General features: G+C 43.3%; 1 protein-coding gene across 6 annotated transcripts in view; it reads right to left on the reverse strand.

The window, feature by feature from the left end:
- The window catches only part of Acsl4 (acyl-CoA synthetase long-chain family member 4), a 72,810-nt gene extending 67,251 nt beyond the window's left edge, over positions 1-5,559 (reverse strand). For 3 of the 6 annotated variants that reach the window (NM_001033600.1, NM_019477.3, NM_207625.2), the window contains exon 1: positions 5,062-5,292. The gene's annotated coding sequence lies outside the window, so the exon portion shown is untranslated. Of the gene's footprint in view, positions 1-5,061 lie in introns of all 6 variants that reach the window. The other 3 variants (XM_011247843.3, XM_011247842.3, XM_030251379.1) reach the window with 2 other exon arrangements.
- Between the last annotated feature and the right edge of the window lie 7,647 nt (positions 5,560-13,206).

Consider the following 13,206-nt stretch of genomic DNA (forward strand, 5'->3'; position numbering starts at 1 on the left):
CAGCTGGCGTGATCTGTCCCTGCTCCCAGCTTTACTCAGTGACCTGTAGTTGTGAGCAAGGCTGAGGCCTAGGCCCTGCCCATGCTGGTATTTTCTTTAGTGTCTGCCTTATTCAGCTCACATTTGGGTGGTAGCCTTGATGAGACTTTAGGGATATAACTTCTGATGTTGCTAGGAGACACCATCACTTAGCAAACTCCCTGATCCTCTGGCTCATACAAACTTTCTGCCCTCCTCTGGCGATACTTAGGTTGGGGGGGGGGGGGACTCAACAGATTATAGTTAAGTGTGTGTGTGTGTGTGTGTGTGTGTAAGAGAGAGAAGAGAGAGAGAGCAAACATAAAAAAGAGGCCACATATTTTAAGGAGAACAGCAAGGGGTAGACGAGCACATTTAGAGAAAAGGGAAGGGAAAAACTGTTATTAAAAGTACAACCGTGGTGCTGGAAAGATGGCTCAGAGGTTAAGAGCACTGACTGCTCTTCCAGAGGTCCTGAGTTCAATTCCCACTAACCACATGGTGGCTCACAACCATCTGTAATGGGATCAGACGCAATCTTCTGGTGTGTCTGAAGACAGCTATAGTGTACTCATTTTTAAATGTTAAAAAAAAGTACAACCTTAAACCAGGCAATCCATGCCTTTAGTCCCAGAACTTGGGGGAGAAAAAAAAAGCATAAATATAGTAAACAAACAAACAAAAAGTTGCTAATGGGAATGTCAAATGGTAGGTAGCCCTTGTGGAAATCTTTGAAATCTAAGCATGCAAGTACTATATAACCTGGCAATGGTATTGTTAGGCATGGAAAGGTACACCCATACATGGAAAGCATCAGAGGTCAAACATACATCTATGGCATGCTATATATACTACTCACTAGTGAAAAGAACCAGATTATTGATTAAGGATATAAATCTCATGACTCTCCAAGAATTAGGCGAGTGGTAGGAGGCAATCTAAAATGGTTACAGTCTGTGTCCCCATTTACTTAGCTTTCTTGGAATGACAAGAGACCCGAGAAACACATCAGTGAGAGCTAAGAGGTGGCTGTAAGTATAAAAGGGTAACATAAGTGCCCCTAGTGGGACAGAACTGCTCTATGACTTACTTGCCTACAGTGATCCCAAAAAGCAGCAACACATGCTACCAGTGTGCAGAACTAAATAAAACACACAAGAAGTGCATGCTAAAGGTGCTGAAATAGTGAGGCCGGCAGATGCCTTAGCAGTGAAGAGAGCCTGCTGCTCTTGCAGACAAGAGGTTAGCTCCTTGTACCTGTGTTGGGCAGCTCACAATGCCTATGACTCCTGTTCCAAGGCATCGAGGCCCTCTTCTGGCTTGGGAAAGCATCTGCACACATGTGGCAGGCACACATACATACAAATCAAGAGTAAAAATAAAATTTTAAAAAGAAAAGAAAAAATGGTGGAATGTGAATATGGACACCCTGTATTTATTTCAACTTCTTAGTTGTCCTGTTATATACTGATTATTTTTGATAATAACATTGGTTGAAATCAGATTTGGGGTATTATTCCTAATAACTGTATGACAATCTAAAACAATACCAGAATCCATAATCAAAAAAGGAAAATGTATAAAATGTATGATATCAGCCAGCAGCAGGAATGGAAAAACAAAGCTTATTAATTTTCCTAAGGAAAGTCAAGGAGGGGAGGAGAACAAGAAACGCCACAAAGAACCAACAGTAGAGCCCAAGGTATAGTTGTACAACCTTTAATCCCAGCACTCGTGAGGCAGAGGCAGGTTGACCTCCCGGGCAGTCAAGGCTACACAGAGAAACCAAACAAACAGCCAATAATAAAATATGATGATCTCTTCTGCCCCTATTAAGGCTTAACTTTGAGGGGATTTTGTTCATCCCAACTTAAATCTTACTAGTTTAATAAACTATATGTCCATGTGTCTCACTAAAACCACGCCACCCATCCTCTTAGTCTACAATTTCATAGAATAAGTGATGTCCTCTTAACCATCACATCCTGAAGAACAGGAGAGTGGAATGAATTATAAATAGAATGAGTGAGATTTCTGCATATGTTTTTTGGTTGATTGGTTGGTTTTTGTTGTTGTTTGGGTTTTGGGTTTTGGGTTTGGTTTGGTTTGTTTTTTTTTTTTTTTTTTTTTTTTTTTTTTTTTTTTTTTTGAGGCAGGGTTTCTCTGTGTAGCCCTGGCTGTCCTGGAACTCACTCTGTAGACCAGGCTGGCCTCGTACTCAGAAATCCACCTGCCTCTGCCTCCCAAGTGTTGGGATTAAAGGTGTGTGCCACCACCGCTCAGCTCTGCATATGTTTTTAAAATATATTTTTAATTATTATTGTTTAAGACAGGGTCTATGTTGTCCTGGCTATTCTGGAACTTTCTACATAGACTGGGCTGGCTTTGCAGCACAAATCTGCCTGCTTCTGCCTCCCAAAAAGTGCTGGGCTTAAAAGCATGTACCACCATAACCAGCTAAATATTTTTATTTTATGGACATTGGTGTTTTAGTTACATGTTTGTCTGTGGCTCACAGGCATGTCTAGTGCTCACAGAGGCCAGAAGAGGGTGCTGAATCCCTTGAGACTGGGAGCTACAGAGGGAAGAGAGCCACTATGTGTGTGCTGAGAATTGAACCTTGTTCCTCTGAAGAGCAACCACTGCTCTTAACCTCTAAACCATCGCTCCAGGCCCTCTGTTTACACTTTTAAAGTTACTAGCTAATTACAATTTTAAGGCAGTATGTTCACACCCTTACAAGATTCTAAAGGTCATGAGTATCTTCAACCCAGTGTGGTACCCATCCATACCTTTCATCTGCGAGTAGAAATTAACCTAATATTTGTAAAACTCACTCCCTCTGAATTTATGCACTTGAACAGTCGGAATGAATTTAAGAATTAATCATCTTGTTTTGGCCTTTGTTTTGTTTTGTTTTTGAGACAATGGTTCTCCGTGTTGGCTTTGGCTCTCCTGGAACTCACTGTGTAAAGCAGGCTAGCCTTTAATTTAGATATCTGACTCAAACTCAGATTTGCCAGCCTCTGCTCCCCATCTCTGCCTTAGCCTCCACCTCCTCTGCCTGGGCCCCGCCTCCGCCTCAGTCCCCCGCCGCCTTGGCCTTGGCCTTGGCCTTGGCCTTAGCCTCTGCCTCACACCACCTTGACCTACACCTATACCTAAGCCTCCCCAGTGCTGGGATTAAAGTCCTGGACCACTACCCGAGCTAAGAACTAATTAATACTCTATTGATTAAAGCTAGTCTATGAAAACTTTGAGATGATATTCTATCATCTTTGAGATGATATTCTATATATGATATAACAAGATTCAGCCCCAGCCTTAATGTGAAGTGCACTAAAATACATATGTCTTCATAAAAAAAATCTTAGTTTTTTAAAAAACGGAAGCCAAAAGGAGGGGATTTATGGATCATCCTGCCAACCATACAGTCACTTAATTTATATATGTGAAAACTAAGAAAAGTGCCCTGTTCAAGGTGTATATAGCTAGTATAGCTGAGAGGCTGGAGTTGGAGCATCTCCAGAAGTCTGGATTCAGAACAAGATTTTGTTCTTCCTCCACCCATCACATCTCTACCCAACACAGTAAAACTCTTTATATCTGATTGATGCCAAGGCCCTTTATCCCAATTTGCACATATATTGACAATATAATACTGGTTGCTCCATGGAAATGGCAGAGATCATAAATTTGAACAGGAGTCTACCATGTTTCACACTTTTGCACACTCCGCTGAAAAGATGAGCTATGTTTGCAATTTAAGGAAAGAGGCCTCACATTTCAAATTTTGCTTGACCTGCTCAGTAGCAGCACTGTAATTGATCTCCACTTGGTGGTTTATACATTAAGAATATTTGGAAGCCTTGCTTACTGCAAGTACAAAAAGAAAAAAAAACAAAAAACTAAAGTTACAAGTGCAGGAAATGGCTTTCTTGGGTTAACTATCTGTAAAAACATGTCACTAAGCATGAATTTACAGGTTCAAGAGACAAAATATGAGAAGGAACCTCGGTTATGCTTGAATCCAACTGCATGACAGCTGAGCATATTTCCACAGAAGAGGAAACTTAGTGGTTGATTAAAACCATGAACCAGTAAAGCAAACTGCTTACTTCTTCAACAAGGTTCATTTCCCCTTATTCCCATCCCTACCGTCGTTTCTACTGAGTGAGAATTGACGATTTTTTTAAGAGGAAAAGTACGAATGAGCAAATTAATTTCAAAAGGATGGAAAAATGTCTTCGAAGGAGATGCTAGAGTAAAAGGAGAAATGACGTCTGATTTCAAATATGTAACCAGTTAGGCAATGAATCACATTCTCCTAGGTTTTTCTGTCTATAGACATCAGCCAGCCACAGATCTTTTCGGTACTCGAATGAGAGGAAGAGGAAGTGAATAAACCTAATATTAACTATACAGCACCTACTGATCGTGGAGATAAAGACGGGAAGAACACAGGGTACAAGCTGCAGCTATGATCCAGCTGTTTGCTAACATACGTAAAGGTATGGATGCTGAGAGAGTATCTATCGAAAGCGAAGGCACCCTCCCCAAATTCAAGAAAGCAGCTGTTTCTAGAACCAAAGACACCACCGCCGCCGCCGCCACCACCACCCGCGAGCGCCCGGACCCTGTTACAGAGTGTCAAGGGAGGGGACAAAATGGAGCTGAGGTCTAGGGGCGACCTAAAGGTCGTTTGGAGGTCTAGCAGGCACTTGGTGTGCTCAAGTCAACTGAGTCTTGGCAAAGCCCGGTACCCCCAGGAGGAAGAGTTCTCTCAGGCTCTCAGGGTACAGCGGGGGTACAGGGAAGAGCCAGGTGGGGTTCTGGAGGATCCCAGAAAGCATCAGAGGAGATAGTGACGGTGGTTCTCTCCATGAGCCAGCGGCCGCAGCCGGAAAGCCGAGCGCCCACCCCCACCCCCCAAACCCCGACCTCCAGCCGGCTCAGGTGAGGATCCGGGAGCACGTCAGGAATAGGGGACTCTCCGGGGCAAGGGCGCAGCAGCCGCATCCTCCCCAGCCTAGGATCACTCACCGAAGGTGCTGCCTCGCTCGCTACGAGTCTGCCACTGGGTCCCGGCCTTAAGAGGAAGGAAGCTCCTGGAGAGGAGCTCGCGTGCCCGCTAGCTCTGGAGCTGCCTGGCAAGGAGGGGCGAGCCGCGGAGACCAGTGGAAAAAAAAAGAGAGAGAGAGGGAGAGAGCCGCAGCGGCGCGCGCGCAACCCGGACAGCCAGCGGAGGCGGGGTCCGGCGCGAGCCCGGAAAAGACGAGCCCGGAGGGGCGGGCGGAGCGGGGGAGCTCGGTGGTGTGGCTGAGCCCGCCGAATCGCAGGCGGCCTCTGGCTCGGCCCACCCACACGCCCGCCTCCGCTCACTAAGGACGTCACCGCCAAAAAGGCGGAGCCCGATCGGGCTTGCAGCTGCTGCAAAGGAGGAGGGCTGCTTCCGAAGGGTCGCAGGTCGCCTAAAGCCTCCCTTGAGCCCGCAGCCACCATGCCGCTCCCGCAGTGCTGGGCAAAATAGCCCACGAGGGCTTAGCGCCCAGTAGTCTAGAGCCGCAGAACTGGCCCACGCCCTAGCGGGCTACCCGGGACTCCACCCAGGATGAAAGTTCCCCCGGGGTCATCTTCCAGCTGCCCTTAGTTAGATACCTATCTTTGGACTGCCTCGTGCTTCCTATGGGAGAGAGATCTTAACCTAGCTCCTGAAAGCCAAAGCCTTCTATCCTTTTATCTGTTGCCTTGAGCTGTATTAAGATTCCCTGCTCACTCGGGCTTATGAAATATTTCCTGAAGGCAGGGTTTTGCGCGTCACTCAGCAAAAGAGCCCACAACTGATAAAAAGTCAGTGCAGTACCGTGAGATTCTATTGCTTCTGAGACTTCTTGATAAAGGCCATTTTAATCCCCCCAAGAATTGAGAAATTATTGTTCGTAATAAATTCCAAAAGGTATCTCAGGACTTCAAGACAAAACTGTAATTGCGAATAATAAGCCACAACAAACTACCAAGAATAAGTTGCCAGAAGAAATTCTATTCTTCCAGTTCCATGACCGGCTGCTTTTTTGCTTCCTGTTACGGCTGTTTTACTAGCTACTTTTCATTTCTCTTACAGAATGACTGTGTCTGCTACACACACGTACAATAGCTTGCCTCACATTGCTGGCTTCAGTAGTGCTTTAGGCTTTGTGTGTCATAATCATCTGGGATGTTTGTTCCAATGGGAATACCTGGAGAAATAATCCTCAGATGTTTTGATGTGGGTTTTGATTTGGTGAAATTTTTTAATTTTGGATTTTTAAGAAGCACCCCTGCCGGGCGTGGTAGCGCACGCCTTTAATCCCAGCACTCCGGAGGCAGAGGCAGGCGGATTTCTGAGTTCGAGGCCAGCCTGGTCTACAAAAGTGAGGTCCAGGACAGCCAGGGCTACACAGAGAAACCCTGTCTCGAAAAGCCAAAAAAAAAAAAAAAAAAAAAAAGAAGAAGAAGAAGAAGAAGAAGCACCCCGAATGACAGTATTAGTGTGCCTGGCTGAGAGCAGAAATGTCCAGCTTGTTTGAATGTTGTTCTACAGCTGTAGCACTCATTTCATTTCCAATAGAGCCACCAACTTGGGTATAAGGCACTCATGTGCTTTTCCTTTCACAAGATTGACCTAGAAAGTTCAGGACTTCAAACAACAAACTTAATTGTCATCTTTATTTTTATGAGACCTTGTTGTAATGCCAGAAACAGATAATTATTAGTTGGCTATATAGTCCACTAGGTACCTACAGTGTACAGAAACCTGTCATTTATCCCAGAGTTAATACCAAAAAAAAAAAAAATTGAAGGAACAAACCATCTATTCCTCCAACAAACCTAGAGTTTCGTAATGGAATTAAAACAAAAGTACCACACAGACCCAGTGTTCGATATAAATCAACCTGTTAGCCCAAGCAGAAAAAGAACTTGTAATATAAATACCTTTTCTAGTTTCCTTCATCATCAGTCACGTAGCCCAGACATTTTTAATTAACTCTTCTGAACTCAGTAGTCCTCAGCTTACAGAAGTCCCTCAAAATTTACAAGGACTAAATAGAGGAGAAAAGCTATCAGGTTTTGAGTGTGAGTGTGTGTGTGTGTATGTGTGTGTGTGTGTGTGTGTGTGTGTGTGTGTGTGTGTATCGCACACATATATATCGGACCAAGAAGTTACTTGTATTTTCAAAATCTTTATCACTTAAACTATTAATTAGTGCCCACAATGTCCTGGTCAGCTTTATCACCTACCAGATCTTTTCCTTCATATTTAACCACACCCAGGATAAAGAAAAAACATTACTCCAACAAGAGGTAAAATAGCCAGGCATGGTGGCACACTTCTGTAATCCTGGTACTTGGGGGGCAGAAGCAGGTGTAGATCCATGAGTTCAAGGCCAGCCTGCTCTACAGAGTGAGTTCCAGGACAGCCAAGGCTACACAGAGAAACCCTGTCTTGAAAAATCAAAGAGAGGAGGGGGGAGGGGAGACACTGTGTCAAAGAAGAACAAAACTAAGAGCAGGGAGAAGTGGCACAGGTCTGTGATCCCAGCTCTGTACACTAAGACAGATCTAAGTTTGAGGCCAGCCTGAGCTACAAAAGGAAAGCCTATCTCAAGATCACACTATATATATTGACAATGAAAGGAAAGACTGGAGGGAGGGAGGGAGGGACAAAAGGGAAGCAAGAGAAGCCATCTAAGACTTATGACCCCAGAGCGAAAGACTTATGACCCCAGAGCAAACATTCCTCCCTCCCGGGGCAGCTGTCTGAGGTTTGAGAGCAGTTACAACTTTTTTATGCCTTTTGAGGATGGAAGATTACTGTCTTTGAAAGATGAGGAGACAGATGCAAATGAAACAATGTGTCCAGTCACAAACCTAACTAGTAATAGAGCTTGGAATTCCTACCACTCCCAGAGGCTTGCTGGAAAGTAGACTCAATAACATCCCACCAAAATCAAGTTAGAGACAAAGGAAAAGGAAGGAAAATACAAGCTGCAACTCTCAAGATACAAAATACAACACAAAAAAAAGGCATAGGCATGACAAAAAAAAAAGAAAAAAAAACAGAAGAGGTACTGAGAAGAAGGACTGAGGACAGTAGGACAGAGAGACAAATAAGTGCATACACTATTTTATACATATACAAATATGTATAAAATGTCCTAATGAAACCTACTTCTAAGTATGCTAATGTTAAAAATTCATTTCAAAGCCCTTTTTCAAAAAAGTATAGAAAAATAAAGCTTCTAGAAGCTAAATGGAATTGAACAAGGCCGCTCTGTTAGCAGATTTTTAAATGGATATTTAGTGCCTGGTAGCTTTGCTCTCGTGTAATAAGAAGCTGAAACAGATAGCCAGCCTGCTCTTGGCATTAGTTATTTATGGAAGGACAGAAAACAACTGTTCTTCACTACGTACCAAGTCTGCATCTTAAACTTACTTCTTGAGTTACTAGAATAATAATTTCCTCCTGGAGCCCAAATACAAGCAGCAGGACTTTGTGATAATATTTGAATATACAAATTATGTTAGAGTTTGCCATTAACAAACTTTATTTTTACAGACCTGATAACCAGGCAAAATATTTTCTTTAGTGGTGTGTGTGAAGCAACTAGTGAAACCAGAAACCTCAGGAGGTGATCTCACTGGGAACGAAATAATAAACTAAACTTTTTGACTTTTCAAAAGTGCTCAAAATCAGGGCTGAAGGCACAGTCCAGTAAGTCTCTGGGTTTGGTCTCCTCTATCAAATGAAAACCACAAAAATGGTCAAAGGTATACTGATTAGATATAAGTATTATTTTGAACATTGTTTTATCTTTTCTCATAGTCATTTATTTTTATCCTGATATATTTCACTGGTCTTCAGACTCACTGCACAAACCTAAGCAAATGGAAATCCGTCTAATGCTTTAAAATAGGACGTTTAATGATGCTGATTTGTCTAGTGACTTGGGTATTGCCAAGTTAATCTATAAAGACAGTAGGTTTTAAAATATATAATATTGTTACTAATTTCTGGAGCATTTCAAACACATGGAGAGTTTGATCATATTCACCCCAACACACACACACAAACACACACACTTCGCCATAACCCCTCCTGGATCTACCTCTCCACTTCCTATCCCCTCTCCCAACTTCATCTCTTGTTTTTATAACCCACTGATTCCTATGGGTACCACTTATGTACTCATGTGGTGGGACCAGTCCCTAGGGCTTGCTCAGTTTACTAGGGGCCACATCTTTTTTTTTTTTTTTTTTTTTTTTTTTTGGTTTCGAGACAGGGTTTCTCTGTATAGCCCTGGCTGTCCTGGAACTCACTCTGTAGACCAGGCTGGCCTTGAACTCAGAAATCTGCCTGCCTCTGCTTCCCAAGTGCTGGGATTAAAGGCGTGCGCCACCACACCCAACTAGGGGCCACATCTTTTAAAACAACCAGCTCTCCTTACTCCAGAATCTATCAATTGGCAATACCCTACCCCACCAACCCCAAGGCCACATGGACTAGCTAGAAATCATACAGGCACTCAGAGCTGCAGGCACTAGAGTTTTAATGGAACTTTATTTCAGTTTCTCTTTCGAGACTCCTTCAATGTCCTTTTTAAAGCTAACTCCGAAGCTCCCTAAATAAATATTGGCAGTGTTCCTTGACAAAAAATGCTTTAGCAACTTTCCAAAGAAGGAAAAAAATATATTGTTCATAAAGCCAGGAAGAAGGGGGAGAGGGAGGGAGGGAGAGAAAGAAAAGAGATGGGGATAAAGAGGGGAAGGGGGGAGAGGAGGGGAGGGGGAGGGAAGGGGAAGAGAGGAGGAGGGAGAGAGAGAGTGAGAGATGCTAGAAGTCATCAAATCTGTAAGAAAGTTATCTTTGTGCTTTTAGTCTGATCATATTAGATAAAAAGATCACCAGTCTTTTAAAAAAAAAAAAAAAAAGATTTATTGCCAGGCAGTGGTGGCACACGCCTTTAATTACAGGACTTGGGAGGCAGAGGCAGGCAGATTTCTGAGTTTGAGGACAGCCTGGTCTACAGAGAAACCCTGTCTCGAAAAAACAAACAAACAAACAAACAAAAAAGTTTTATTTATATGAGTACATTATAGATATCTTCAGACATACCAAAAGATGGCATCGGATCCTATTACAGATGGTTGTGAATCACCGTGTGGTTGCTGGGAATTGAACTCAGGAGAGCAATCAGTACTCTTAACTGTTGAGCCATCCCCCCAACCCAAGATCACCAACCTTGTAACTCACTCAAATCCTCTATCCTTCCCCTCTAACACACAAGAAGATCCCATAAGTCATATTCTTGTTTGTTTGTTTGTTTGTTTGTTTTTCGAGACAGGGTTTCTCTGTATAGCCCTGGCTGTCCTGGAACTCACTTTGTAGACCAGGCTGGCCTCGAACTCAGAAATCCGCCTGCCTCTGCCTCCCGAGTGCTGGGATTAAAGGTGTGCGCCACCATGCCCGGCAATTATATTCTTAAATGGCTAGTAAAATAATACCTTTTTAAGTGTGTTTTCCTCAGAGTCACCCATTATTATAGCTGGTAGATCAATGACAGGGGCAACGAAGTAGGAGGGGAAACCACCTGGGATGTGGACTTGGGCCAATCATCCTACAGCAAGCCATGCAACCTGTTTCTCAATCTCAAGCTCTTCACCTGCGAAGTGGAGGTAATAATATACCTCACTTACAAGACCCATCAGAAGGAAAATGAAATGAAAATGTACTCATAAAACATCTACTTGCAGCATTTGTGTAGAAACGGCAGCTATGGGTTACTGGTGTGACTTTAATATGAAATGTACCACCCGGGGTCAAGTGTCCAACTATGTCCCTTGCTGGTGCCCTTATTTAGGGAAGCAGAAGGAACTTTAGGCCACAGGCTCTAGCTAGAGGAAGAGGTAGCTCACAGAGGGGCTAGCCACTGGTCATCTGGGCTCCTTGAGCTTTTCGTTTCTCTGTTTTCTGGCTGCTATGAGGTGCTGCCACACGCTCCCACCTCAGTGATGCTCTGCCTCTCTGCATAGAATCAACAAAAGCTTAGGACTATGAAGGGAAACCATGAACACAAACAATGCCTTCCTCTCAACTTGTTTGTCAGGTACTTCTTCACAGTGAGGAAAAGTCCGAGACAATCATCAGGTGCCTCACTTACACAGGAGAATTTAAAAAGAAACAAATAAAAGACGCTACACCAAGAACAGCCATTCTTCAGGTTCTTAATTATCAGGTGACCGTTTCTTAAACCTGAAGTCTAAAATCCTTGAGCTACTTTCTTCACAAAACTTTGTCTGACCATAAAGCCCCCTGTACCTGACAATTTCCAAACACTCCCTTAGTTTATGGATTATATAAAATATGTCTAAATTGTCACTCTGCAATCCTTCAAACTAAAATACTATGATTTAAAAAAACCTCTCTTCTTCACTTTGGCCCTATAAGACACATGGCATAATGAAAGTGTCTGTTATTCAAATAGAAAACATTTAGCAATATGTTTAAATCATAAACACTGACATTTACCAAATGTTTACTCTGTGCCAGCCATGGAAACAAACACATTAGTCCCTGTACTGCTCACACAGGTCTATAAGGTAGATAGTGTTCTACTGATTAGTTTGTTTTATGGCTTCTTGTTGTTGTTGTTGTTGTAAACTTGACACAAGATAGGGTCATCTGAGAAGAGGAACCTTAACTGAGAAAATGTCTCCATGAGAGGCCTGTAGACAAATCTGTGGGGCAATAGATATTTATTTATTTATTTATTTATTTATTTATTTATTTACATGTGTGGATGTATAAGTCAGGGGACAACCTTCTGTCATGTGAGCCTGGACTTTGAATTCAGGTTGTCAGACTTGACAGCCTCTACCCACAGAGTTATCTCTCCATCCCCATTCTCATGATTAATGATTGGTGTTGTGATCATAAAAAGATAAAGGAATATAAGAATAGGTTCTGTGGGGGGTGTGGTGAAGTATGAGGGAAGGAGGTGCTGAGACATCCCTCCCCCCCCCCCCAGGGACCAGCCACACATGAGGGTATAGCATAGAATAGAGTTTATTCAGGGCATGGGGTGGGGGAGTTAAGAGAGTAGTAGAGGCCAAGAGAGGCAGAGAGAAGGAGAGAGTAGAGAAGTAGACGCTGGCCATGACCACATGGAGAGAGGGGGATAAGAGAGTGGGGAGAGAGGGGGAGCAAGGGGGCAAGAGGCAAGAGAAAGGCAAGAGAGTAAGAGGGGGGAAACAGCCCCTTTTATAGTGGGCCAGGTCTATCTGGCTGTTGCCAGGTAACTGTGGGGAGGAGCATACCTGGCTGTTGCCAGGGAACTGTGGGGTGGAGCTTAGACAGAATCCTAACAATTGGTTTGGGTGGGTCCAGCTCACTAGGGATGGTGCCACCTATGTGCAGATGGTTCTGGATAGTATAAGAAAGCAGGCTGACCAAGCCATGGGGAACAAGCCAGAACATAGTATTCCTCGGTGGCCTCTGTTTAGCGCCTGTCTCCAGTCTCCAGGTGCACTCCTTGGTTTCTCTTGCTGATGTGACCTGAAAGAAACCCTTGCATCCCCTAAGCTGCCTCCAGTGTTTCTTCATAGTTGCAGAAAGCAAACTAGGACACGTCTATTTCTAAAATTTAAAAAAAAGGTGCAAAATCTTGAATACTCATCACTTTAAGAAAACATGAATGTGAATGAATAAATATGCTTTAAAAGATCATTATCACATAAACCCACCTAAAAGAGAAGCAAAACTTCTTTTCAAACAGCCTACTTCCAAGAACTGAGCCTAGGTCATCTGCAGGAGCTGAAGCAATCTTAATGGCTAGGATGTCTCTCCAGCCCCTCACATCCTACTTCTATGTTAGACCTTTTTCACGAGAAGACATTTAAAACAAGTATTTTAAAGGTGTATCTATACATTTTAAGAGCATCCTTTCTCAAATGGAAAGGCTCTCTAGGCTGGTAGCTTCACACTTTGTGGATAACCTCAACCTGAGAGCTTGTTTCACTAAAAACATTTGAGAGTTTTGCTTGAGGCCTGCGAACATGCATGGCTCCTTCATCTATAATGATGCGTTGGTCTTGCAGATAACCAAGATTTAATCCCCAACATCCAAGTGGTGGTTCACAGCCATCCATAAC

The sequence above is a fragment of the Mus musculus genome, chromosome X (genome assembly GCF_000001635.26).
Source record: "Mus musculus strain C57BL/6J chromosome X, GRCm38.p6 C57BL/6J".
Lineage (NCBI taxonomy): Eukaryota > Metazoa > Chordata > Mammalia > Rodentia > Muridae > Mus > Mus musculus.